This window comes from Trichosurus vulpecula, chromosome 3 (assembly GCF_011100635.1).
Source record: "Trichosurus vulpecula isolate mTriVul1 chromosome 3, mTriVul1.pri, whole genome shotgun sequence".
Taxonomy (NCBI): domain Eukaryota; kingdom Metazoa; phylum Chordata; class Mammalia; order Diprotodontia; family Phalangeridae; genus Trichosurus; species Trichosurus vulpecula.
Genome location: NC_050575.1, coordinates 22,488,392 through 22,512,127, shown reverse-complemented (window position 1 = coordinate 22,512,127; position 23,736 = coordinate 22,488,392). Strand labels below are relative to the sequence as shown.

At 38.3% G+C, this 23,736-nt stretch overlaps 1 pseudogene; it reads left to right on the top strand.

The window, feature by feature from the left end:
- The first annotated feature begins 602 nt into the window (after positions 1-602).
- On the top strand, positions 603-20,485 carry LOC118841968 (annotated as a pseudogene).
- Positions 20,486-23,736: the final 3,251 nt, after the last annotated feature.

Here is a 23,736-nt window from a genome sequence, read left to right as displayed (position 1 = left end):
TTTACAAAATCCATCTATCTTATTTATTAAAATTTCTTCTATTTATTGAATAGCTAAGAATTATTAATGCTCTCATCAATGATGCCCTTGAAGCAAATGCATATTATTCTTATTTGTATAAATGAGAATATGAGCATGTGGGAATGTTTTCTTTGTTGCTAAAAAGTCTGAGATTTTTTTCCCCATGTCTTTAATATCATCCCTTCCCTTTAGAGACCTTGAGAATCAAACCCCCAGTGCTTTTAAAAGTGTTCACCAGGTTGGCCGGAGAGAAAAGACTGCAAAGTGTCCAAGGCAGTAGCTCAGAAGAAATACCCTGAATTTTTTTTAAAGCTTTGATGGAAACAACAACATTGTCATCTTTAAGTTAACTGGTGATATAAAATCAATAATGCAAGTTCACAGAGAAATTAATGCAAATAGGTCTCCCTTTGCAGTACAAAGAATAAACCAATAGTGAGGAAAAGGTACTTTAACTTGACTAACTGCCTGTGAAGAGGATGTTTTATTCTTATAACAGACATCAGTGGGGTCTACGATAAAAATATATGTATTAGGAGCTCCCAGTGAGGAAACTTCTCCTACCAATGTATCTTACAGTCTTAGAAAGTTGGGTATTGAGAGTTTGTGACTTTCCCAGCATTACATAGACATTACGTGTCAGAGCCTGGACTTGAATCCTGACTGAGGATGGCTGGCTGTGGTGAAATTGATTATACAATAAACATGCTCCCCACAAACAGAAAGGCAAATGAGTCCTGTTCCAATGCTGGACCTTCTCTTACTGTCCCTGAATGTGTCATCTGCAAACATGTGTTCACCCAGTCTTCCGTGGAAGCATGTATTCTGCCATTTGTGTGTAAAGGGAGCTTCATGGCTTGGAAAGCAATGTGCACTCTGTCAGCAGGAGATTCCTGAGGACTTTCTTGACAAGCCAACCTTGTTATCATCAGAGGAACTAAAAGCAGCAAGTAGAGGAAATGGAGAACATGCCTGGTTTAATGAAGGAAGAAATGGGTGGCGGCAGTATGATGAACACACCAGGAGAGAGTCAGAAGGGCTTTCTCCAAAGGTAAAAGGAGCACTGAAGTGTTAATTGTTGGGTTTCTATATGTTGCTCATCTTGAAAACATGGTTCAATGAACATGGACAATGTAGAAAAATTAGATGAGATATAATAGATACAGCAAAGAAGGGAGTAGCTGGACTTAGGCTGGACTGTGTCTCCACTGAGGTTACCTTAACAAGAGAGAGAGAGGACCTCAGATGGAGCTCAGGTGGGGGCTTCTGTGCTGCCTCTAGTGTCTACTTCGGTTAGACCCTTAACTTCACTACATGGCCAGTTAACAAGCCCTGCAACACCTTCACCTGAGGCAAGCACTTCTCTAGAGGACTCTTGCTCATTTGCAAATCAGTGGAGACAGCCTGGCCAAAAGAAGTCACAAAGGGGAGGGAGAGGAAGACCATGAATTACTATCTTCAGGCTGGGTAGCAGCACCAGAAGCCTCCCTCGAGGAAACTGAATCAGATGCTAGTAATGATAGAGAGGATGTATCTACTCGCATTGCACAACACTTATCTTTGACTCAGCAGAGATGTTTGCTTCCAAATGTAAATCAGATAGTAGCTGATAGACCTGCAGCAGGTGGTGGAGCAGTGAGTGCCAGTGTGTGGTCTAGAAGACTTGTGGTGCTAATCATGAGTTAAGATCTCTTCTTCCCCCCTCCCCCTCCCTCCCACACCCCCATTTAATAGGCCTCAGGTGGGGCTAGTTAAGGGAAGCTGGATTAGTTGAGGTTTGTTTGTAGGAAGGCCCACACTCTTTTGCTGATTAGGTGCTAGGCCCCAGGCCCACACCCTTTTACTGATTAAATATGAAGCCCTCTAGCCCTAAATATATATATACCCTGAAGGTAGCCTTAAGCTTAGAAGAGAGAACTTTGAGAAAAGAGAGCTGTGAAGAAGAGAAAACTTCAAGAGAGACTGAGAACTAGAAGAAACAGAGAGAATTGGAAGGGCTGAGAGAGATGGAGAAAAAGAGAACTAGAAGGGCTTGGAGAACTGCAAGGGCTCTCAGAACTATAATCTCTCAGATTCGGGGGGGCAGGCGAGCAGAACCATGATAGCACCTGGAAAACAGGGACTCACTTAAGCTCTCCCCCAAATCACTCCAAACACCTGTAAAAAATGGCTCTAAACAAATTCTAGAGCTACAGAACCCATGAAATAACAGAGGGAAATAAGCCTCCAGCCCAAGATGGCCTGGATGGTCTCTGGGAAGGGTCTATAGCACATGCTGGGAGTGGAGTGCAGCCCAGCCCTGGGCTGTACCAGGATAGACCAGATGGGGAATTGGGTGGAGCAGGCCTCAGGGCCATGAATCACTGAGCTGTGGCAGTTACCAGACTTCTCAGCCCATAAACACCAAAGACAATGGAGAAGGTTACCCTGAGGAAAAGCTCAAGGGTCAAGTAGTTGGCTGGGAACATGGCCAGGCAGCGAAAACAGACCCAGACTCAAACCATAGAATCTTTTTTTTTTTTTTGGTGACAAAGAAAATCAAATGTACATCCAGAAGAAGTCAACAAAGTCAAAGAGCCTACATCAAAAGCCTCCAAGAAAAATATGAATTGGTCTCAGGCCATGGAAGAGCTCAAAAAGGATTTGGAAAAGCAAGTAAGAGAAGTAGAGGAAAAATTGGGAAGAGAAATGAGACTGAAGCAAGAAAATCATGAAAATCAAGTCAATGACTGGCTAAAGGAGACCCAAGAAAATACTGAAGAAAATAACACCTTAAAAAATAGACTAACTCAAGTGGCAAAAGAGCTCCAAAAAGCCAATAAGGAGAAGAATGCCTTGAAAGGCAGAATTAGCCAAATGGAAAAGGAGGTCCAAAAGACCACTGAAGAAAACACCACCTTAAAAATTAGACTGGAGCAAGTGGAAGCTAGTGACTTTATGAGAAATCAAGAAATTATAAAACAGAACCAAAAGAATGAAAGAATGGAAGACAATGTGAAATATCTCATTGGAAAAACCACTGACCTGGAAAATAGATCCAGGAGAGATAATTGAAAAATTATTGGACTACTTGAAAGCCATGATCAAAAAAAGAGCCTAGATATCATCTTTCAAGAAATTATCAAGGAAAACTGCCCTGATATTCCAGAAACAGAGGGTAAAATAGAAATTGGAAGTATCCACTGATTGTTTCTTGAAAAAGACCCCAAAAAGAAAACTCCTAGGAATATTGTTGCCAAATTCCAGAGCTCCCAGATCAAGTAGAAAATAGTGCAAGCAGCCAGAAAGAAACAATTTGAGTATTGTGGAAACACAATCAGGATAACACAAGATACAGCAGCTTCTACATTAAGGGATTAAAGGGCTTGGAATCTGATATTCAGGAGGTCAAAGGAGCTAGGATTAAAATCAAGAATCACCTACCCAGCAAAACTGAATATAATATTCCAAGGCAAAATATGGATTCTCAGTAAAATAGAGGACTTTCAAGCTGTCTCAATGAAAAGACCAGAGCTGAATAGAAAATTTGACTTTCAAATATAAGAGAAAGAGAAGCATGAAAAGGTAAACAGGAAAGAGAAATCATAAGGGACTTACTAAAACTGAACCATTTTGTTTACATTCCTACATGGAAAGATGATATTTGTAACTCATGAGACCTTTCTCAGTAGTTGAAGGGAATATACATATATATAGACAGAAGGCACAGGCTGAGTTGAATATAAGGGGATGATACCTAAAAATAATAATAATAAAATTAAGGAGTGAAAGAGGAATATATTGGGAGAAGGAGAAAGAGAGAAATAGAATGGGGTAAATTATCTCACATAAAAGTGGCAAGAAAAAGCAGTTATAATGGAAAGGAAGAGGGGGCAGATGAGGGGGAATGAGTGAATCTTGCCCTCATCAGATTAGGCTTAAGGAGGGAATAACATATACATTCAATTGGGTATCTTATCATACAGGAAAGTAGGGATGAAAGGGATAAGAGGCGAGGGATGATAGAAGAAAGGGCAGATTGGGGGAGGAGATAATCAAACGCAAACATTTTTGAAAAGGGACAGAGACAAGGGAGAAAATTGGATAAAGGGGGACAGGATAGGATAGAGGGAAACACAGTTAGTCTTTTACAACGTGACTATTATGGAAGTGTTTTGCATAGTGATATATGTGTGGCCTGTGTTGAATTGCTTGCCTTCTCAAGGAGGGTAGGTGGGGAGGGAACAAGGGAGAGAATTTGGAACTCAAAGTTCTAAAAACAAATGCTCAAAAAAAGTTGTTTTTTTACACACAACTGGGAAATAAGATATATAGGCAATGGGGTATAGAAATCTATCTTGCCCTACAAGAAAGTAAGTGGAAAAGGGATAAGGGGGGGGGGGAGTGGGGTGACAGAAGGGAGGGAAGACTGGGGAAAGGGGCAATCAGAATATATGCCATCTTGGAGTGTGGGGGGGTAAAAATGGGGAGAAAATTTGTAACTCAAAATCTTTTGGAAATCAATGTTGAAAACTAAAAATATTAAATGATAAAAACATTTTGACAACATAAAAAAAGAACTATAAGCTTTCAGAACCACAGGAGGAGAGGATGCAGGCAAGCAGACAGCTAGGATTTGTGAATGAGTGTTTACAGGAAGGTTACGGGATGGCTTGGCTCCTTGCTGAGATATTGCGTTTTAATTTCCTTACTGTTGTATTGAAGTGGACTTACTGATTTTAGGATAAAATTGTTGCTATGTTGAATTGGAATTATTGGTTTTGGGATTTGATCCTCTGGTGTCTAAATAAATGTTTTACTTCTTCTTCCTTCTATATAGAGAGTCTCTTGTATTTTGCAATTCCGAACTATACAGGCATATTCATGGTCACCATCAATATTGTGAATCTTGCCTTACCGATACAAGACCTGATGGACAGTGCACAGTAACTGAAGTTACTCATTTAAGAATACAAATACATCTGTAATGGTATCTGTAAATTTCTGCCCACGAGACATTACACTCATCCCCTAGTAGTGTGTTTTGGAGTTAGGGGTGTGAAAGGGGAATGGGAACAACTGGCCTGTAGCTAAAACGTCTAATATGTCTCTGGAAAATTTATTTAAAAGTCAGGAACTTGGGTGTTGATAGTTGAAAGCTCCTTAGCAATACTCAGTTTTTCTTCTAAAAGTCTTTTTATTTTGTAGTGGGTTTTTTGTTTTTGTTTTTTGAGATCCTCAATCCTTTTGGTCACTGTATATTTCACTGTGCATTAACTGTCTTCATGATTTGACTGTTGCATTGTGTCTTATTTCTCTGCATGGATTGACATAGGGAAAGAACACTAAATTTGGGAGAAATATGAGATGCTGGTTATTGATAAGAGCAGGATGCTTAATTTAATGTGAAAATAGATTATGTTTGAAGTTATGAGAGATATTTTAAAAAGGCAAACAGCAACCATTTTATCTTGCAAGTTCTTAAAATGAAAATGTAAACAGTTAGTAACTTCTATTCCAAAAACTTGACTGTAACACACATTGTAGTGTTCCCCTAAGCTTTGCTGTCTAGTCCTTGTAGTTTGAGGTTTCTCCTAATCTGTCTTATCTTTTTCTTTTCTTTTTTTGTTACAAAAATTTATAATTTAATAAATAGTATAGTTTTTTAAAAGAAAAAAAGTTTCATTACTGTCATGAAGGAGAGCCAGCATGAAGTCCAAGTGAATGTGTGAGTTCTAAGAGATACTCCTCTTCTCAGATGACATTGTATTGAATGCATCATGTCCTGGAATATTACAGAGCTTCTAAATGAGATCCATAATCACTCAAAAAAAAATGAATTAACAGGCTACACAGGAAAAGGCAACTGAATGAAGAATGTATATAATGGAATGTATATGATGGAAAATTATATAGATTCATTCATATGTATATTGTTGTTGTTCAGTCATTCATTCATATCTGACTCTTCATGACCTGTGGACCACACTGTCCATGGGATTGTTTTGGTAAAGATACTGGAATGCTTTGTAATTTTCTTCTCCAATGGATTAAAGCAAACAAAGGTTAAATGGCTTTCTTATGGTCGCTCAACTAGTAACTGTCTGAGGCCATATTTGAACTCATGTCTTCCTGATTCCAGGCCTAGCATTCTATTCACTGGGCCACACACACAAACATATGTGCATATATATATATATATATATATATATATATATATATATATATAAAGAGAGAGAGAGAGAGAGGGAGGGAGAGAGATACAGATATTTGCGTGTATGTATATGTGCGTATATTTATATCTATGTCTATATCCATATATATTGAGGGAAGACAAGCGAGAGTGTATATATGTGTGTATGTATATGCATACACACATATACATAATACATTACACTGCAAATAAATGGGATGGATTGCCTTTGGGAATTTCAAAGATCTTTCAATAGCAGCAAGCTTTTTTCTACAACAAAAATCCATCTATTTAATACTAATATTGTTGGAGTTGGTGTTTGGAGCACTACAGTCTCTGAAGAGTTGATATTGAGGATCACCTGGAGGGCAATGGAAAGGTTCACAGTGGGTGTGATCAAGTTGCAACAGAATACAAAAGAGGAACTATGAATGAATGGTTTAAAGGATGCCAGCAAAGAAATATATGGCATTTTTGCTTCATTGGTTTATATTGCCTCCTTTAAACATCCAAGGAGACTTCAGTCACGTAGGTTAAAATCCAGTGCAGGGGATTGAAATAATTTAGACTGCATTATCTGAGTCAGCCACCAGGGGGTTGCTTAATGTAACCTGTTGCCTCCCTGGATTTTGAACTTTTCTGCAAACTGTTATATTCCCTCAATCACTTTCATGTCTTTTGTGAGAAGTTTTCCCCACTCCTGCTTTCCATGTTCACACCTAGGGAATGAAAATATTTAAAATACTAATTGCTATGATTATCTTGGCTTTGTCACCACCACCACCACCTCCACCATCACCACCTCCTCCTCCTCCTCCTCCTCCTCCTCTTCTTCTTCTTCTTCTTCTTCCTCCTCCTCCTCCTCTTCCTTCTTCTCCTTCTTCTTCTTCTTCTTCTTCTTCTTCCTCCTCTCTGTTTCTCTCTCTGTCTCTGTGTGTGTCTCTCTATGTGTGTGTCTCTCTGTGTGTGTCTCTCTCTGTCTCTTTCTTAAAATTCAGATAGATCGCTTCAGTTTTAACATGTAAAATGAAAGTGAAGGTGATAGCCATCCATCCTTTGCAATTCCACAGTGAGGCAAACTGTCTCTTTCTTTTCTTCCTTATATTCCACCTGTTCTTTTGTGCAGGAAATTCCTCAAGCATTCCTGTGGTTCAAAGACTATCAGGGGAGGGGAAGGAATCTTGCCAGTTTCCTCAGTTACAAAGGAAGATGGATGGGAAGTAAAAACTCTTACTGGACCATCCAGTATGATCCAGAAGAAAGATTTATTGTAGCTTGAAGTCCTCAGCAAGATCTATGCATTCCTGCATGGAAGTTCCAAAAAGGTCAATAAATTACAGCCATCCTTCTTCTATAATGTCTTCTGTCCTATAGTTAATTTTTCACAGTCACAGATATGTAAGTGGGGAAAAATTAATCTGGTCATATGTTAAGAATGAGCTATAACCAATTAAACTATCCACTCTACCTGAGGGTGTACTAGGCCTTCTTTTTCTATAGTCTTCTTTGGTGATCTCATTAATTCATTTAGGTTCAATTATCCTGTCAAGACTCTCAGGTCTTTCTACACTCTCTCTTCAACTCCAATTCCACATTGGTAACTGTCTATTGGAAATTTTAAATTGGATGTATCATAGGCATCTCAAGCTTAACATATTCAATTCAATAAACATTTATTAAGTGTTTACTATGTGCCAGGCACTGTGCTTCTTAAAAGCTCAGCTCAAGCAGAACCTCCAAAATGGGCCTTTCCCAATACACCAAACTGCTGGTGTCTCTCCCCTATAATTGCCTTGTTTTCACTTTGTATTTCCTCTGTCTCTGAGATTCTGTCTTCACATGAAATAATTCTGTTTCTCCTTGGTGTCTTGTTCTACTTGGATTTTCCATGAACATTTCACAAGTCTTGAGTTTCATTTTCATTGTATCTTGAGATTTCTTAACTATACTTAGTTCATTCTTTAATCTTGTGATATTTTTGCTTATTTAATGTTTCATTATTCCCTGTGGCATCAAACAAAGAAAATGGTTCATTGGTAATGATGGTAATATTGAGGTGACAACTTCTTAATCAAAAAGCAAAAATGTTGCAAGTTCTATTTATGTAGTTAACAACTAAGACCACTTTATTCTGCATCTGGTCCTCTTCCACATCTCTTACGGCTTTGCCTCTAAGTTGGGATAAACATTTTAAAACCTATTATTGTACCGCTAGTAGAAGGGCTGGAGACAGCTAAGTGGTACAATGAATGGATAGAGCACCGGGCTTGGAATCAGGAAGACTCATCTTTGTGTGTTTAAATCTGGCTTCATTCACTTATTAGCTATGTGACCCTGGGCAAGTCACTTCACCCTGTTTGCCTCAGTTTCCTCATCTGTAAAATGAACTGAAGAAGGAAATGGCAAACCACTCCAGTATCTTTGCCAACAAAACTCCAAATGGGGTCATGAAGAGTCAGACACAACTGAATAACAATAACAACATAGAAGGGCAAATCCCACTGACCCCCTCCAAACTTTAGCTCAAATGCCACTTCCTAGAAGGAAATCTTTCCTAATTCACTGAATTCTTAGTCTCTTCCCTCCCACCCCATTTCTTTGTATGTATTTTGTATGAAATGTCCACCCTTTCCCTTCCCACCAGACTGAGGTGCAGAAGAACCAAAAAAGCTTGAAAAGGCACAGTCCTAAGGAAGCTGCAGCTATTTTAGAGTTCTGGTGGCTTTGAGAGAGACTTCAACAGACAAGCCAAATCATTGGTCTGGATTACCACTTGGCCTGACAGACTGGGAGTGGAGGTATGGCCTGCCTGCCATTACTTCTGAAAGCCATGGGTAGAGAAGCCTGGGGTAGAGCTGAAATAGCAAACGTCAGCCAAGGACCAAAGACTTCCAAGATTAAATCATACAGAAGGAAGTATCGCCAATGAGATACCTAGAAGCCAGTTCAATTCCATCGTTGCTTTTCCTTCTCCTTCCCAGAACAAAGCGGGAGAAACTGCTACCTAGTAGTCACCATTTGCCTGTTCAAACACTTTCTTCTTAGAAGGAAGGAAAGTAAAAGGTATCCAATACCCTTTGCTGGAGTACTTTGGCCTTTATAATTGGAAGCTGGTTCTTTTAAATGCTTATTTGATTTTCTGTGTGACTTGAAGCAGCTATTAAATTATATGGTCACTTTCTAAAATGTACGTCCAAAGTCTTTACGTACAGAATTCGAGACAGAGAAGACGGATAACCCAAAATTAAAAAAAAAAAAAAGATTTTCTTTTCCAGTCCTTCCTTTGAGAGGTTGAGAAATCCTGGGTCTTCAGTCTGTACCAGTTTCAATGTGAGAGGTGCCCTCTCAGCATTCACTAAAGCATCTTTTTGAGGAGAAGGCAATCCCTGACTTGGCTTGCCAGAAAATATGGACATGAAATTTTTGGGACGGTACAGAGCTAAGGTGAAATGTAAAATGCCTATTCAACAATCCTATATACTATAACATTTCTTGATGTTTTAAGTATCAACCTCCTGTGAGAGTGTAACAGTAGCCATACATAAGGTTAGCCTATTGCTGGGCCTCACCTGAGACAAATGACTGTACGTTTGACCACTGATCGACCTGCTTATGTACCAGGAAGCTCTGGCTTTGTCAGTTACATTTAGGTAAAGAATGCAAGGTTAGCAAACTATTAGTTAAGCAAACTTTTTATGTGCAAGGTCAGCATTTTTTCCTAATCCCAATGCCTTTGTTGTACATATGGATTGGGGTCAGGGGAGGGACAGTCCAGATGATCTGCTGATTGACTGGCCTTAAGTTCCCTTTCCCATTCAATCCCTGTGAATCTACCCAGCCACAATACTCAGATATAAGGGCAGAGACCTGGAGATCTGGGCCTTTCTACAGGATATGCCTAGAGCCCACTGGACTCTTGAGCTGGGGACCCCCATGAGTAATAATCTATCTGATTCACGATTCGTTGAGCACATATGTTCCTTTTTGCTACCTTACCCGTAATCTCTTTATATTATATTACTGATGCTACTTAACTTTTTCTGTTTACATGAACTTAGGGGTCTCACAATGTCTGCATTAGGACACAAGATTGGAGCAGTTTACTTGACAGTGCCTTGGATAGTGAGAGAGACAGGGAGGACTCCTAAAATCCAACGTTATCACTGCTGCTGCCGATACCATAATACTGGCGCGTTAAAACTGTATCTTATTCTGGTCCTCTTGACCATCTCCCCTCCACCCCCTACCCCTTCAGGTCAGTAGAGTAAGTTTATGAGTAGCCAGTGTAAAGAAGCAAGCCAGGAAATAAGATTGCATAGGGGAACCTGGAAGTCATGCGTAAACCATCCCAGAGACCAAAGGAGCACAATTTACAAATTACGTGATATATTAAACAAAATTCATAACCTGGTAATATGTGCTGAATCAGAGGAAGCCATCTAGATGATGCTTGTCAAGGTTTCCAGTCCTCCACAGTTCCAGATCAGGTGAACATCAAAAAGGTGCTGATAACGTTGAGATGTAACTTTGAAATTTTACCAGTTACTTTGAGATGACAACCCCAGAGTGGCACAGATAGGCACAGTCAATGTCCCTAAAAAACCCTATTTAAAAAATGAGCCCTCAGGCTCCTGCTCCAGCACTCCTCCATCTCCTGAGGGTCCATGCTGTTTGAATGCTCCCAATTCCTTTGGGATCTCATAGGAGATTCATTACCTCTCTGTCCCTCTTCTTCGCTCTGCCTGCCTCTCTTCACTATTCCCTCCCCTGCCCCATGTCCCAGAGTCATCTGCCTCTGTATCCCTACTTTTCATCGCTTGTCTCTGCATTTCCTGTGCTGTTTGCTCTTGTGCCCACTGTGGTTATTAAAGTATGATTACTGCCCTGTTTCCTGTTGCCAATTGTGGTCTTTTCTGGCAAGTACCCAAAGAACTGAGTGTACCTGCCATATTTCATATTTTCATAAATTATTTTTTTATCTGTACACCTGTCAAGCCATATTTATTACATTTACATTGACCTAACAAACATACCGATTATTAGTATGAAAAAAGTTGTGGCCTGGCTTCTCCATTATTTTGTTGGATAATTCTTATTCTTTCTAAAAATCAAAGCAGACTATAACATTAATGCATTGCCATCTTCGTTACAGTGCTCAGTATTAAAACCGAAGCATTTGCATTTCAACTAAACGATTAACTTCTGTTTAATTCTGATTAACATCTGATTCTGAACAATTTTTTATACTTTGCATCTTCGAATTCAGTCTTGTATTTGACTTATTCGTTACTGATAAATTGTCTTGCGTAATTTTTAGTTCCTCCACTTAACTGGTAACCTTAAGGCAGACTCGTATCTCTTTCTTTCATACTCCTCCACCCAATGCCCTGGATAATGTCCTACATATAGTCAGTGCTTTTTAAAAAGTGGACATTTATGGTAACAAATATTTTTATTTTCATAATAATTCTATAATTTGAGTAGTGCAAGTACTATTATTTCCATTTAATAGATGAGGAAACTGAGACCCAGAGAGGAGAAATGATTTGCCAGAGGGCACAACAATAATAAGTAGCAGAGCCTGTATTTGAATCCAAGAGCCTTTGACTCCAAGTCCAGTGTTCTTCCAAAGGGGTAGAAGTATTTATTAAGCATTTATTACGTTCCTAGTCTATGCCAGACACTGTGCTAAATGACTTATAAATATTATCTCATTTGATCCTCACAACAACCCCGCTATTATTATCCCCATTTTACATTTGAGGCAAAAAGATGTTACGTGACTCACCCAGGATCACACAGCTAGGAAGTGCCTGAGGTCAGATCTGAAATCAGATCTTCCTGAATCCAGGCCCAGCACTCTATGTACTGAGCCACTTAATTGCCAAAGCTCTTCCAAATAGACCTCCTAGAATAAAAACACATTGACTGGATTAAAGTATAAAATCAGAGTTTGAATCCTTCACAGAATTATTCTCAAGAAAAGCTACCCATTTCTAACCTCTCCTCTTTCTGTCCATGAATATGGTATCTTGTAAATAGCAATCACTTTTTGGTTCCCTGTCAAGTTCTCCTCTAATGAGAGCATTAGTGATTTGTTTCTCCAAATTACTATCAAGAAAGACAAACTGTTGGGAACAGGGTATAAAATGTCAATAAGAGAGACTTCTACACATGACTACATTGTCATAAGTTGAGCTTTAAATGAATTCCATCATTTAAAAAAAATCTAAACTGTACAAACAATTTAAAAGGTAGAATGATGGATAAGGTAACTTTTTGAAATAGAGTTATAAAAGTAGGAATGAACTTTTGCTAAATAAAACTTTGCCATGGAAAATTATTCACGGAAAATTAAAATAGTATACCTGTATGTGGTCAGGCCATATGGGAGTCAATTAGTAAATTCTTACCTTAAATGATACACCTGTGTCGAGGGAGAAAAGAAACCCAGGGATGTAGGAATCCCAAACCAAAGTTCCTGGGTCACCTGGAATGAATTCTCAGACCCAAGCATTCTTTAAGTCAAGGAGGCAAAGATTTATTATGCTTTACAATGGGCAAGAGTTCTTAGGGAACCTGCAACCTTACAGGGCTACAGGGAAAGTTTAAGTACAAGATTTGGGGGTGAAACTTGTCAATTAGGTGTTTTGGAGTGGGATTAGGGAGTGGTTAAGGGGTGGTCAGTTCTTAAAGGCATGTTTCTTTTTGTATATCTACTGTGCAGGTATCTTACCCAGAGTTCACTGGGAAATAGCCCAGGGGCAGGGGTGTGGTTAGGTAGAGGTGTGGTTTTTACTGTGAAACATCACTAAGTCAGCAAAAGTTCATGGCTGACTGGGAATATCCAGGTGGATTCCATCATGTGTTAGATAAGATTAATGTAAGGGAGTATAATTTGACTATGTCTAGGATATATGTTAGATTCAGTGTATAGTCAATTATCAACATCTGGAATCAATCTATAATTAGGTATAGCTTTTTACTGAGGAAGAAGCAGAGATAAGTTTGGGGCACGTTGCCCTTTAGCTAGAGAGAGAGAGAGAGACTGCTAGGGCCAATGCTTTGAAGCTAGGGAGAGATGTGATTTTAGAACTGGAGTTCAGGCACAGGCACTCAAGCAGAGGCTGTTAGAATTAGGGTCCAGGCACAAGCACCCCATCACCTGGAGTCCAAAATGTGTTAACCTCTCATAAATTAATTATTAATTGAACTGTGATTACCTTCCCTATCCTGCCCCATTCAACGATGGAGAGATTAAATCTCCCATCTCTCCTTCTTGTCTCCTCTCCCAGGGATATGCTGATAACAACCGGCTCTCTGAATGCACAACACACTTTTTTTTTTTGCAGGGGGGAAGGCAGAGCAATTGGGGTTAAGTGACTTGCCCAAAGTCACACAGCTAGTAAGTGTGTCAAGTGTCTGAGGCTGGATTTGAACTCAGGTCCTCCTGACTCCAGGGCCAGTGCTCTACTTACCGTGCTACCTAGCTGGCCCTACAACGAACTTTTGAGTTTCATTTGCATTATTGTCATTTTCCCCTATCATTTAAAAAAAATCTAAACAATCAACAAAACAACAAATCAAGCCCTGATCTGTAGTGTTTGCTGATTTCCAAGGTGTAAATGGTCTCACTGAAAATTTAACAATCAGTTCTCTTGAGCGGGCTCCAGCACACCCCTTCAGGTTCTCCCCTTCTCAGTTAACCTCTGTTTCTTTAAAGTTTACATTTTATGTTGATGTTCATTTATTCTCCACATGTTGGTGTTAAGATAAAGCCAAACCAAAACCCAAAGCATTATTGGCCTACATGTATTTCATTTGCTCTAGGCCAGCTGCTTGGGAAGTTTTATGAGCAGCTACCAGGAGAGCATGAGGAAGCATTCCATAATGGCCGTAAAAGCCAAACTCGGGAACACAGAAACCAAAGATATTTTGTTGAAAACATAGTATTAAGCTCTCTCAAAGTAGAGAAGAGATCAAACGACTTTAAACCCAGTTATAGAGTGAGTGACGAAGCTTAGAGGAGATTTTGCCTGATTTGGCTTCAGGCATTGGTTTGATTTTCCCATATATCCATTTCTCTGCCAGGTTTAAGGCACATCCAAAGTGGAAGGGGTGAGAGGGTATTGAGAAAGTATTACTCACAAAAGGGTGGATATCATCCAAGCAGTAAATAGTTCTCTTTAAGCCAACATCTTTTACCTCATACACTGCCAGAAGCATGCCCTCAAACTTAACAAGAGTGTGATAGAGCCAGCTCATACCAGCTCAGGAGAGCAGATTGTTAAATTCTCAATGTGAGCGTTTACATCTTAAAAACATCAAATGGGCTTTTCCCCAAAGATGGCGCCCAAGAACGAAGCCATGGTACCCCCCCAAGACAGAAGATAACTTCAAGGCTTTGAAGGCCAGGAAGGCAGTGTTGAAGGTGTCCATAGCCACAAAAAGAAGATCTGAACATCCCCTACCTTCCATTGACCCAACGCTAAGACTTCTAAGACAGCCCAAATACCCTAGGAAAAGTGCCCCTCGGAAAAACAAGCTTGATCACTATGCTGTCATTAAGTTTCCACTGACCACTGAGTCTGCTATGAAGAAGTTTGAGGACAACACCCTAGTCTTCATTGTGGCCATCAAGGCTAGCAAGCATCAGATCAAGCAGGCAGTAAAGAAGCTGTATGACATCAGCGTGACTGAGGTCAACACACTGATCCGGCCTGATGGAGAGAGGAAGACCTATATCCGACTTGCTCCAGAATATAACGCTTTAGATGTTGCCAACAGAACTAGAATCATCTAAACTGTGTCCAGCTATCCCACTTCACCTACAAAAAAAAAAAACAAATACAGTAAACGCTATAAATCATGGTTTGAGTTTACTGTTCTGTTGATTGTCTAGACTTAAGAAAGTGATAGAGTACATGTTAATAATGCCGATTAAATTTAAGAGTGTGTCCTGTGTACATTCCTCCCTTCCCCCTAGAGAGCCAGTTATTAAACACTTACTAGCACACTTCTGCTGTTAGACAAGTTTTATCATGACTTTGAGTCAAAAGCCTGTGTCCCTTCAACTCATGCTTGTTCCCTTCCCTCATGAAAAAGTACAATTAAGTTAAACAAATGAACTTATTGACCATGTCTGAGGCATAAGGGTCACTCATTGTCAGTCCTCTGAAGTTATAATAGATCACTTCGTTGACCCAAGAGTCTTAAAGTCTTTCAGGCTTGTTTTTCTTTATATTATTGTAATTATTCTGTGGATTGTTCTGGTTCATTTATTTCATTCTGTATAGTTTCATACAGTCATCCTCTGAATTCTTCCCATTTATCATTTCCTAAAGCTTAGTGACATTTCATCATTCATATTCCACAATGTGCTCAATCATTCCCCAGTCTATTTTTTTTCTATTTTTCTCTGGGTCTCTACTTTCAATTGTCCTAGTCCCCTCCCCCCCTTTTTTCTTCTTCCCTCTTTTTCTCTCTCCCTTCCTGCCTCCTCCCCCCCCCCTTTCTTTCTCTCAATCTCATTGAGATTGAAATGATATGGTTCCTTCACTTGATTTTTATGCCACTTTCTAAGGATCTAAATAGGACAGCTATAAATATTCTAGAACATATAGGTTCTTTTCCTTTTTCTCAAATTAATTACAAAGGACATATGAAAGAAGATGCTACATGCATCTAGAGAAAGAACTGATAGAAATATGTATAGAATGATTCTACACGCACACACGCACACACACACACATACACACTGACATTTGTGTCTATTGGTAGCCATCTTGGAGTGGGGGATCAGGGAAGGAAAAAAAGAGGAAAAAAAGAGAAACTTGTATGATAACTTTATTATATACTTAATAGGAATAGCAAGTTGCACATAATAGATTTGCAGTTTTGTGTGCAGTCATCTTTTTATTATATTATGTTGTGGAAATGCTTATCTTATTTCATAAATTAAAAATGAAATAAATTTTAAAATATATAAATAAAACAGGGCAGTTAGGTGCTACAATGGATAGAGCATTGTGCCAGTAACCAGGAAGATTCAGCTTCCTGGGTTCAAATACAGGCTCAGATAGTTGCTAATTGTGTGCCCCTGGGCAAGTCACTTAACCCTGTTTGCCTCAGTTTCCTCATCTGTAAAATGAACTGAAGAAGAAAATGGCAACCCACTCCACTATCTTTGCCAAGAAAATTCCAAACGGAGTCACAGAGAGTTGGAAACAACTGAACAACAAACAACAAGGCTATAAACAGTCTTCCCTCAGGTATACTGGGTTACTTCTTTCCTTAATTTTCTTAGGATAGTTCACTAGACTTAATTTAGCCCTTGCTTCCTGGACCAAGATGCAGGAAAATTACCAACCAGTGAAATGGGAAAAGAGAAGGAATAAGGATATTAGCTTAAATTTATGCATGTATTTAAGGTTTACAAAGTAATCTACATTCATCAATTATTTCATTTAATCTACTGAACAACCTTTTTAAAAATTAGTATTTTATTCCTCTCTGGCAGTCAGTCTGGAGAATCTTATCATCCCCTTGTCAGAATCATGGTTTTAAATGCCTAAAATAAAGCACATAGGAATTAAAAGAAAAAAATTAGTATTTTATTTTTCCCCAATTATATGTAAAGGCTCAACAATCTTTTAAAGTAGATAGTGTTATGCATTATGCCCATTTCACAGAGGAGAAAATTTGACCAAGATCACACACCTGGCAAGAGTCAGAGCTCTTTCTATTATTACATCATGATGCCTCTATTTAGTGGATAGAGCAATCGGCCTGAGTTCAAATTTTACCTCAGAAACTTGCTGCCTGTGTAACTCTTAGCAAGTCAATTAACCTCTGCCTGCCTCAATTTCCTCAATTGTAAAATGTGAATCAAAATGGTACTTACCTTGCCAGAGTTGTTGTGAGGATTAAATAAGAAATTTGTAAAGTGCTTAGCACATAGTAAATCTTTAAAAATGCTTCTTTCCCTGGGACACAAATGCACTGTTGGTGAAGTTGTGAACTGATCCAACCATTCTGGAGAGCAATATGGAACTATGCCCAAAGGGCTATAAAACTGTGCATAACCTTTGATCCAACAATAATACCACTACTAGGTCTATATCCCAAAGAGATTTTTTTAAAGGGGGAAAGAACCTATTTGTACAAAAATATTTATAGCAGCTATTTTTGTGGTGGCTAAGAATTGGAAATTGAGGGGATGCCCATCAATTAAGGAAAGGCAGAACAAGTTGTGGTATATGATTGTAATGGATTATTATTGTGCCAATAGAAATGACAAGCAGGATGATTTCAGAAAAACCTGGAAAGACTTACATGAACTGATGCAAAATGAAATGAACAGAAGTGAGAGAACATTGTACACAGTTAACAGCAACATTGTGTGATTAACTACAACTGACTTAGCTCTTCTCAGCAATACAATGATCAAAGACAATTCCAAAAGGCTCATGATGGAAAATGTCATTCCACCTCCAGAGAAAGACCTGATGTTGTCTGAATACAGACTGATGTATACTCTTTTTCCTCTTCCTTCCTTCCTTCCTTCTTGCACAAAATGTTTTACATGATTGAACATGTATAACCTACATCAGATTGCCTACCATTTTGGGGAGGGAGAATTTGGAACTCAAAACTTTAAAAAAAAAGTGTTAAAAGGTGTTTTTTACATGTAATTGGAAAAAATAAAGTATTATTAAAATTTCAAAAAAATACTTGTTTCTTTTATTTTATCACTTTACAGTCATGATTCTCAAAGTGTAGTCCTAGGACCCTTCACTGTGTCCAAGACCCTTTCAGGGGGTCCATGAGGTCAAAACTATTTTTATAATATCATTAGGACATTTTAATTTCTAATATGGTAAATTTTGATAGATAAAACCCACATAAATGAAAACTCATCATGGGGGTGGGATTGTCCCCAGTAATTTCTAAGAGTAAAAAGGGATCCTGAGAACAAAAAAAATAAGATTTGCTCTGCTACTTTATGCCTTACAGATCAGCCTACAGAGAAGAATGGCTGAGCTTGTGTCCTGTTTTCCCTTAATGATATCAGAGGAGATTCCTACAGATAGTCTATCATATCTCCTGCTGCATCTGGAGGATTTGAAAGAATGGTTGTATCCCCAGTGAGATTCCCTCTCAGAGAGTACTATTCCTCAATTCTTGAAAGAGCTTCTAATTATATGCCTTCATTTTCACTGTAGAGGTCAGTTCCTAAAGGCAGATTAATTTGCTAAATGTAAAGCAGGTCATGATGATCAGGGACCCAGTGGGAGAAGTTTGTATTTGTTTTTCCTCCTCTCTGGGCTTATTCCCTTGCTTTTGCTCCCTCAGGCCTACCCTACCTGTAAAGAAGGTAAGCACACAGAGGTATTGGAAGCTCAATATGTTTCCCTTGGTCAGGGATGTCTGCATTTTAAGAGCATCCAGGAAAAAGGATATTTAATTTTTTTTTAAAGAACTTCTTATGTCAGACTTGTGGTAGACATTTACAGGAAATATTTTGAGTAGGTCTAAGTCCCTCTTGGGCAGCTAGGTGGAGCACTGGGCTTGGGATAAGGAAGATGCATCTTGAGTTCAAACCCAGCCTCAGACATCTAACTAACTGTGTGCTCCTGGGCAAGTCACTGAACTCTGCCTCAGTTTCCTAATCTGCAAAATGAGCTAGAGAAGGAAATGGCAAACCACACCAGTAGATTTTCCAAGAAAACCACAAATGGGGACATGAAGAGTCAGACATGACTTAAAAATGACTGAACAAGTCCTTCTTGGACCTCTAAAATATTACTTCGTGGGCATTAGGCTTTATTTGAGCTAGGATAAGAACCCCACAATTAATGTATTTCTGACTAACATTACAAAATCTTGCAAGTACTATCAAACCCCAGAACAATTTTTAAAAATTTAAATAAAGAATTCTTGGGTTTAAATATCACCTCCCTGATCTAATATATGAACATAGACATCTGAGCAGAGCAATTTAGGTTCTATAAGGTCCAAAAGTTTCTCCACTCTACAGGAGTACCTGCCTTACAAGGGTAGTAGAGGTTTAGATATAAGTACAATAAATAAATTAAGGTTTGCAGTAAGATTTATTAAGGTTTACATTAAACAGAAATACTATTATTATTATTAATTTCTTATTTCCTTTATAGGGAGAAAATAATTTATCATAAATTACAAGGCTTGTGTCCTCATTCCCTCTAAAATTCAAATCACCTTCCCCACTTTGCATGACCCCAAAAATTATATAATGTTTGGTCAAGACTTATACTATCAAGGCCTCTCGTTTTCTACAAAATAAAGAGAAGATTCATAGTATCTACCTCGAAATATTTTTCAGTGGATCATGTATATGAGTGTTTTGTAAGCCTTAAAACTTCATACAAGCTCACATTATTGAGTACATGTACTAAATAGAAATTAAATTTAAAAGCTCCCAGCAGCTGAGCTAGTCATTTCTAGAACAGTTTAAAAACTACATTTCCTATAATTCTGCCTGCCTTCTTCTTTGACCTGCCTTGTGACTCTTACTGGGGAAGGGGAGGCATCTGGCCTTGAGACCTTGGTAGAAAAATACTTCCAGGTATTTCCAAGTATACTTCCAAATACTTCTATCATAGTCATGAAGTGGCAAAAGGAACCACCTCACCGTATAGCAACGTCTCCTCTATTTCTGTACAGATAACATTCTCTTCCTGAACAACTGCTTAATGGAACTTGGAGTCTGATAGCCATCAGAAGATCTCTCTGAGGTCTCTGACATCACCCTTTGCAAGGCCCAAGAACCCACAAATTCATGCTCTAAGTTTACTGGCTGACCATGTTATCAGTGGTATGTCTGGTTTGTTTCCATGCATTCTCCCCTGGGTCTCTTTTGGCATAGTTTCCATAAAGCAAACAAATCTTTTAAAAAATGTTCTGCTACGACACAACATTACGTGATCTTTTTGGCAACTCTTTTTGCATTAATTCTCTGAGCCTACAAGAGCCACATTCTTCCTGTCATTTTAGTGCTTTCAGAAGAATGCAATGGGCAAAAAAAACCCAGAGAAAACTCAAGCTATTTCAAACATGATTTATAGTTTTATTGTTGAATAGAAACCAAAATTTTGTCTTCAATCACATCAGGAGAACAGACACACATATTATGCATTATATAATACAGTATTACATGTACCCTTTATATGACCTCTGACATCCTTATTCCAACTCTCATTCTCACAGGTTGGTTGGATCCCCAAGAGCAAGGCTACATCTCCACCTCTATAGAGGATTGGAAGTTTATTTCTCCAATGCTATTGGCTCATGCCCCCATTCCAGCGTTCTTCCCAATATCAATCACCAGTGATCAGTGCCCCGTTTCATTTAACCAACTAATATCAATCAGTTTTTTAAAAGGAATATTTCTTGGGAAAATAGAGCAAGAACAGAAGTTTCCTAAGGAAACTATACAACCTTGGTTCCTTTAAAAGAGCTTGTTAGTTTCTACAGAGCTCTACCAAATTCACTTCTGAACCACTAAATAAATCTCCATCTCAGCTATTGTTAGGCTTGACTCCCATTCTTTGGGGCTTCGTTGGTGTTTTAGCTAAAAGCAAAGTCTGGCCTGGTCAGCCATCTTTGGACTTTGCATGGCTCACTCTCCTAGTCTATCAAAACTCACATGTTTCTAGCCACCTCTATTACTCCTTCACCTAATACCAAAAAAGAACAAAGACACATATTTATGGCCACATGTAGGCCCAGGCAAAGAGACTGAAAACTCAGGCCTTTCTCTCCACCCAGAGCCTTACAGGTGTAGGATGTCTTCCTCTGACCACAGCCAGACGAGAAAGAGAAAATGCCTTCCTTTCTTGGTTAGTGCCTTTTGTAAGCACTCTCAGTTCCAATTCCGGTAGTCAGTTGAAAGGTTCCTCTTCTTCATGTGGCAAGCCGACCAGAAACACCACCTGTGCACTGTCTACATCAGGAGCAGGGCCCTTCTATAACATATCATCAAGCCCTCCTGGAAGCAGGCTTATAAGTACTGCACATGTTTATATGAGCTTGGCCAGTTCTCCTTTATATATAAAAACAACATTTGTCTGTTTTGTGTAAGTAGATTTTCTTTTTCCTCCAGAAAACCTTCTTGTTCCAAAATATTTCAAGAGGCAGAAGGAATATTTATTATGTTATATTGTTTCAAATATTCCCCCAGTAACTAAATATCTTCTTTATTTTTAGGGGTTTTTTTGTTTGTTTTAGTTTTAGTTTTTGGTACAACCAAAATCTAGCAGGGGCTAGTAGTCTAATTTTCTAACCATGTAGTCAAATTTTCCCCTGACTTGTAGTGAAGACTTCCCAAGGTTTGGTTGGCCTGGGTGACAAAGCCTCAAGTCCCTGAGGTTGTTCCCCAGCCATTTACAGTATCCAGCCCATGAGGACTTGATTCTTCTTGGACTTAACAGATGCCCTATTGCCATGGGATAAAATTTTAATATTTTATTATTTTTATTTTTCAAATAACAAATTTCTACTGTTGTTGTTGATATCTTGGATTTCTCCTTTGAAAACTGCCTGCTCAATATTCTCTGACCATTTTTCTACCAGGGAATGACTTTTACTTTCAGAAATTTGAAACAGTTCTTTATACTGTATTTCCCCATGTATAAGATGTACCTTAATTTTGGGGCCCAAAATTTGAAAAAAATGTATGACATAAAGTTATTGAACTCAAGTTTTATTCATCATAAAATTCATACAATAATATGATGAAATTCAAGGACCTTCTGCTCATAGATTTCAGGCATCTTTTGGGCAAGTCTGGTGCGTGTACACATGCTTAGTCCATTCCATTTCATGAACCTGAAACTCCAATTGTGTCCTCCTTTGAAATCAGTAACTTCTTTTTCATCAGCAATTCTTCTTGCCTCATGCTGAACCATCTTTGTAGACAGAAATTCCAATTACCCTTTGCTCTTCAATCCGTATCTTCAATTCCCTCTCTAAATCAGGCCATTTTACTGACTTGCCCCTCATGGCCTTCTTCTGCCGTGGCATTTTCAGTAGGGTTTCTTCTTCCCGTAGCCAGTCTTGGATTGTTTTCTCAGTTGAAGGAGGACCAAACTTACGTTCAGCAGCACGATTTCCATTCACTTTTGCAAACTGGATCACTTTTAATTTGAATTCAGCATTGTATGAAAATCTTTTCTGAGCCATTTCTGGGCAGAATGTGGTAAAATATAACCCAACATACCAGTAACAAATGCAAAACAATGAGTGCAAAGACAAGCGTGAAAAAGCGGGAAATGCAAGTAAAAAAAATCTACAACAATGAGCACAAAAACAAGCACAGAATAAGTGGGAAATGCAAGTAAAAACATCTACAACTGCTGTATAAGATGCACCCAGTTTTTAGACACCAAATTTTTCGGAAAAGGGTGCATCTTATACATGGGGAAATATGGTATATCTTGGAAATGAAAGCATTATCAGAGCAAGTTGTTGCAGAGATTTTTTCCCCATATACTTGTTTCCATCCTAAGTTTTACTACATTAAATATGTGCGCAAAAACATTTTAGGTTAATTTTATATTATTAAAATTGTCCCTCTTATCTTATATAATCCTTTCTATTGTTTAATCATTGTTGCTTAATCATCAACCCTTTCTTTATCCATAAGTGAAGGGTAATTTCTTCCTTGCTCCTCTAATTTGCTTATTATGGGCCTTTTTATATCTAGATCATGGATCCATTTGGAACTTGGTGAATGAAGTGATGTGTTTGTCTAAACCTAATTTCTACCAGGCGACTGTCCATTTTTGCCAGCAGTATTTAATCAATTTAATGATGTTTTGTAGTACAGTTTGAGATCTGGTACTAATAAATCTCCTTCCTTCCTACTTTTTTTTCATTATTGCCTTTGCAATTCTCCACCTTTTTTCCCTTTCCATAAAAATTTCATTATTATTTTTTCTAGTTCCACAAAATATTTTGGGAATTTAGTACAGCAGTGAATAAGTAAATTGATCTGAATAGCATTGTCATTTTTTTATTATACTCTCAATCTGCCTGTGAGCAATTAATTTTTTCCAATTATTTAGTTCTGTATTTCTGCAAAGAATGTCTTTATAGTTGGATTCATATATTATAGTCCCTGAGAGAATCGTGGAAGATAAACTCCCAAGAATGTTATAGTTTCTGTAGTTATTTTGAATGTAATTTCTCTTTCTAGCTCCTCTTGCTGGATTTTGTTGTTTACATGTAGGAATGATAATGATTTATATGGATTTATCTTATATCCTTCAGATTTGCTAAAGTTTTTATTTCAACTAATTTTTAGTTGATTCTCTAAGGTTTTTTAAATACAGTATATTTCTATAAAAAGTTATAAATTTGCTTTTATTTTGCCTATGATTATTCCCTCAATTTCTTTTACTTTCTTTTTCTTTCTTTTTTTTCTTTTCTTCCTTCCTTCCTTCCTTCCTTCCTTCCTTCCTTCCTTCCTTCCTTCTTTCCTTCTTCCTTCCTTTCTTTCTTTC